The sequence below is a fragment of the Solanum dulcamara genome, chromosome 10 (genome assembly GCF_947179165.1).
Source record: "Solanum dulcamara chromosome 10, daSolDulc1.2, whole genome shotgun sequence".
NCBI classification, from domain to species: domain Eukaryota; kingdom Viridiplantae; phylum Streptophyta; class Magnoliopsida; order Solanales; family Solanaceae; genus Solanum; species Solanum dulcamara.
This window is the reverse complement of record NC_077246.1, coordinates 67,908,507-67,914,861: the sequence shown is the minus strand read 5'-3', so window position 1 is coordinate 67,914,861 and position 6,355 is coordinate 67,908,507.

Here is a 6,355-nt window from a genome sequence, read left to right as displayed (position 1 = left end):
TGTCATATATCGTATTGGGGCAGGGTGGATGAAATGGAGGCTCGCTTCAGGTGTGCTATGTGACAAGAAGGTGACACCATAACTTAAGGGCAAGTTCTACAAAGTGGTGATTAAACCGACTATGTTATACGGGGCGGAGTGTTGGCCAGTTAAGGCCTCTCACGTTCAAAAGATGAAAGTTGTCGAGATGATAATGTTGAGATGGATGTGTGGGCATACCAGGAGCGACAGGATTAGAAATGAGGCTATTCGAGACAAGGTAGGAGTGGTCTCGGTGGAAGACAAGATGCGGGAAATGTGACTGAGATGGTTTGGGCATGTGAAGAGGAGAGACACATATGCCCCAGTGCGGAGGTATGAGAGGTTGACCATGGATGGTTTCAGAAAAGGTAGGGGTAGGCCGAAGAAATATTAGGGAGAGGTGATTAGACATGACATGACGCAGTTACAACTTACCGAGGACATGACCTTAGATAGGAGGGTGTGGAGGACCCATATTAGGGTAGAGGACTAGTACATAGTCTCGTTATTCTTCCTTATTAGTAGGCGCATTAGCGCACTATAATTCCTTGTGGTCTGGTTTATGTTGTTATCTATTTTATCTGTGTCGCTTTCGTTATTTGCTTTTCCATATTGCTTTGAACTTCTTAGCCTTATCTGACCTCTTTTTATGCTTCTATTGAGCTGATGGTCTCTCGGAAACAGCCGTCCTACCTTGGTAGGAGTAAGTCTGCGTACATTTTACCCTCTCCAAACCCCACGTTGTGGGATTCCACTGGGTTGTTGTTGTTGTAGCTATAGTTATAACAATGTTTGTATAATTCGCACAATGTTTGTATAATTCGCTATACAATTTGCAGTTTTTGTGTAGCGTTTATATATTTCACTATACAATTCATGCAGAACATTTGTATAATTTGCTATACAATTTGTAATGTTTGTATATTTCGCTATACAATTCGATTCGCGCACAACGTTTGTATAAATCGCATGAATTATACAATACTCAAACTATATTCGCCCACAACATTTGTATAATCGTGCGAATTGTATAAAACTCAAACTATAATTACAGCTAGATGTTTGCCGCGAGCCGTAATTAATTCAAACTATAGCTATGTTAGTTAATTAACTAATATATATTTACTTATCCGCATAATTTTACGAAAACTAAATCACATCGAGTGTTAAAATCAAATTAAGGAATACATGACATAATTAATTAATATATATATTCACTCTATAAAATTAATTTAATATAAACACTCGATATAAATAAATTTTTATCGTACAGGCCTAATGTGTATAAAATGTTTCCAAATTTTGCATGTGGCAACTCACACTAAATTTTATTATATAAGATAGAAAGAGAAGTTTTAGTTTCTAGTATAATTAGCATAAAACCAATTAATTTCCTCTCATTCATGTGAATAAAACCTCAATAAAAATCATGTTTAAAAAATTTGAGAGCCTAAACTCACTTTTAACGATCTATAGTATGTTTGATCAAATTTTTAAATTTTATTTGTTTTAAAAAATGCTTTTTTATTAGAAGTGCTTTTAAAGAGTAACAATTTATGTTTGATAACTTATAATTTGAAAAATCAATTTTGTCAATGTTAGATTAGTTCTTTGTGCTTGCCCAATAGTTTAAAAGTGTTTTTTAAAATTACTTTTTTGTTAGAATTACTACTCAAAAACATTTATTACTTTCGATTGCCGACACAAATTTTAAAATTTTATTTTGTACGATATATGTTACCTCCTTTAATCATACATATTAATCTCAATAAATGTAAAACCTTAGTCATGTTCCAATTAACACCGTATACAAATAAAAATATTTTATCACATATTCAAATGCTCAATTAAAATACGTCTTATCACATATTCAAATGCTTAATTAAAATACGTCGTTATAAGACGTTATGTCCCCCCCCCCTCCCCCGCCCCCACATCTTACATAGTTCATAATTTTTTTTGGTTTTCCACTCGGTGCTCGCGTTGGAGCTCCAACTAAATTCGAGTTGCACACTACAGAGCTCATTCGGAGGTAACGCTTCTAACATGATTTTCTCCATCCAAGATTCGAATTTGAAACTTGATAAAACAGTCCACCACTGTAATACAACCTACATAGTCGATAGCTACAAGTGAAGTATCCATTTCCCCTTGAAGTGCGTTTTGAATCATTCAAAATTTGATTCGATTTAATTGTGCTAATTAGTTGATCAAACTTCATCTCAATCATTCTCATTTTTCAAGCTACAAGATAGATTGACTCATATTACTTGCCATCCATCCCTTAAGCATCAAAATCAAAAAGTGACAAGAGGCAACTACGTTATATTATATGTCTAATCAAATAATTGACTATTTTTCTTTTAAACAATATCCCCTCGCGTCGTCATCGTCGTCGCTCAGCTCGGCTTCGGCTTCGGATTTGATTGATAATCTTTTTAGACCAAATTTCCTTTAATTTTAATTAATTAATATTATTTATTTATTTAATTAAGTAAGTAAAAAATCCTGACCCGTGACCCGACCAGTTTCTTTTCCGGATTAATTTAAAAAAATATTTCCCTCCGTTTTTCGAATGGATTTTTTGAAAGGTTGCAACCTTGTCCGAAAAGTTGTAAATATTTTCTCAACATACAAACCTTTTCCTAACAGATATTTTTTCTTGAAAGGTTCAAACAGGCTATATATATCTGTTAATCCTCAGAATGCTCCATACGAAAACTTTGATAGACATCTTGTTCTTCTTCTTTTCTGCACTTCTTAAAGCTCGTGTGATATACTACTGCCTTCGAGTGGTTCGCAGACACCAGAATTTGCAGTACCTCTATTTTGGTGAGTAAATCATTCTATCATGGGAGAAAAGATTTCAAAACCTCGGGTACGTTGAGGGGAATAATTTCCTTAAGAACACACTGTGTATTCAGTGGGTTCGATTTTTGTTTTGACATTAATTTTTCCAGATACTGTTATTATTTTCAGTTTCAGTCCAGATTCTGTCTTTTATTACTTTCAGTAGTTATTGTTACTGTTTTAATATTTACAATACAGTTTACTAACATTGGATTCGAAAAAAAGACGCATTTGATACGAAAAAAAATTTATTTTCTATGAAAAATATTTTTTTAGAAAAGTAAATAAGCAACCCCTTTTTTGCCCATATACCATAGTGACAATGTCAAGTCATTATTCTAGACATTAAAAGAGTGATCATTCTTAACCATAATTCCAAATGTTACATAGTCGAAATACTCGATGTATACATCAATATCAAGCTATCCATAGTACTTAAATAAATATTATAAAGATTGTATCCATAGTACTTTAATAAATATTACAAAGATTGTATAAATTTTTTTATTGAAATTTAATTTTGTCTCCTCTTTTTATGATCATTTGCCCAAGTGACTTTTTATGACTAATTACAATTTGAATGAAAAAAAAATAATTTTACATTTTTTTTATGTTTTTTTTTTCTAATTGCTTATGTTATTTTTTATCGTTCTCCTCCGTAAAGTGTCATATAAATAAAGGAATATAATTTTTAATCAAAATGAAAACATAAGAAATGACAAGCAAATAAAGACAAGCAACTAAGAGGGGGCTAACAATACGAGATAAGCATCTGATGCTCCAAAGCATATGGAAACTGTCATCTCTATTTAATTAAGACCATTTAAAATATATATATTTATTGACTATTATTTTGGTGGATGAATATTTATAGGGTTGTGCAAAAATCGAATTGATAAAAAAAAACTAAAAATGTTATTAGTTTATTGCTATTGGATTTTTAATCGATTTAGCTTTTCAATATTGGATTATTAAGTAAACTGATAACCCATTAAGACTATAGTAATTTACTACTTCACCCATATATATATATATATATATATATATATATATATATCCTTTTGACTTTGAGTTCATAAAAACCAAACTCTTTCATTTGTGTTGTTTTTGTTTAGTTCTTTTCATGTTAGTTACTACTGTTTCTATTTTATGAGCATTCTGTAAGATTGCATTATTATCCTGTCGCGCCAAATTGTTGGAGAAGTAATATATTTATTTTATAAGCATTTTGTTAATGGTTAAGCCGATAATCGAACCGTTAAAGACAAAAAAAACTAATAAAAAATATCTTATTAATTTGATTATTGATTTAGCATATTTTAAAAAAAAAATTAATAAATCAAACCGATAATATATAAAATCAAATCGAACCAAATGATGCACACTCTAACTATTTATGTCAATTTCTCTTTAAAAGTTGGATTCATGAGTGGATCTGAAAAAGAACTTTTGTATTAAATTTGAAACAATTATGGTCAATTACTGAATTTACAATAATTAAGAGTTAGAGACAAGACATCATAAATCTCTAATTAGGGAAAGCCATTGTCTAATTAAGGTATTAATTCTGACATATGAGGCCCAAATTATATTATAATCTCTTAACTTTTGTTGTAGGGCGGCAAGAACAGACACAAAGTTTTGAATATTTAATATTAGTCCGCTTAATTACATCATAATCATATTATTAGTGTTATTTAATGGAAACCATTGTCCTTTCATAATATTCTATTTTTAATAGCGTGTGTTTAATAGTGAAGCTCACACAAGATATTATGTCATTGCGAATTCTAATAAATCGATCCATTATATCTTATATTAGATATAATTCATATTCTAATCTTACGTTAAAATCTCGATTACAATAAACTCTTTAAGAAAAAATATATTCCATTTGCCAAAAATATGATCTAATTTAATACAATATTCACATGTACAAATGTAGTAAAATCCACAAACATATTAATTGTTACTATATATTTTAAAAATTGCATTCACTAGTAGAGCTAAGAGTGAACTTTATGGACTCTTTTCTATAATTATAATTAATATTTGTAGTTAAATAATTAACTAATATTTAATAAAGGTGATAGACAAAAACATCAGAATCTCATAAATACTTAAAGTCAATATGCCTAAAACTTGGCTTTTTATAAGGTTTTGATTTGAGGGCCCTAAAAATATTATTTTGGGCGGCAAAAGGCATGAAGTTGTGCATGATTACATCTAGGTCCACTCTTCTCAAATAGGAATTTTGAATGTTTCGAGTTCGAGCCATGAAAATAAAGTACTCATTTTTAATAGAGAACACATCACTTCCAAAGTGGACATCATAACATGAATTTTGATCATTCAGATTCTAAAGCAAATACTGAACATCGATTAAGAAAAAAACTATTGATGAACAAACAAATTGATAGTATTTGGGGGTATATCTTCTGTAGTAAAAAGAAAAAAAAATACTACGAAGTGAAATATCTCGATCACCAGGAGAAATTCTGACATTGAAATCAGTACATACTCGTATATATAGAGATACATGAAAGAAATGAAAAATAGAAAAAAAGCATAAATGAAAAAGCTCACACGAAGATTATATCATTGCGACTTTGCATCGATACATTCTACATTATATTATATATGGTTCATATTCTAATCTTACTTTAAAATCTCGATCACAATAATTCTTACTAAAGAAACAACATATTCCATTTGCCAAATAATATACAAATATATAGTATATATATATAAAGGATATGTAAGGGAGGAACCTACTTAATTCTTTTGAGGAACATCTTGTCATGTTCTTTAGGGAATGCATTCCAATAGAATAGGCAATTTAAAAACTTTCATCAATGAGTATAGCTAAAAGAGAACTTTATGGACTTTTATTTTTGTATAATAATTAATATTAGTAGTTAAATAATCCACTAATATAATAATATTTAATGAAGATTAGAGACAAAAACATTAGAATCTCATAGTACATAAAGTCAATGTTCTAAATTGAGGGCCTTAAATATATTACTTTGGGCGGCAAAAGGCATGAAGTTATACATGATTCCATTTAGGTCCCCTCTTTTTCAAATAGGAATAATAGGGATTTTAAAATTATTATTTTTTGTATTTAATATTTAACACTTTGGTAGTTCTTCTATTCCATATTATTGAGTTAGGTGCCTCAAGAATTTGGTACATTTCTTTTTTAGTTGTCCGCTCTCAACGAAAGTAGAAAAATAAGTTCTACAACTAACATTCCACATTGATTATGTCTTCCCTATTTTTCAGTACATTTCATCTTCAAACTCATCCTCGGAGCCCCAAGCCCCACCCCGAACTTCCATAATATTTGTCTAGATTATATATAAATGCTTTTAAAATAATACTTTTCCGATTACATACTAAACACAAGCAAATAAGAAACCTGCTTATTTTTTTGAAAGACATTTCTTCGTACAGAACACATCCTTAATTAGAAATTTCA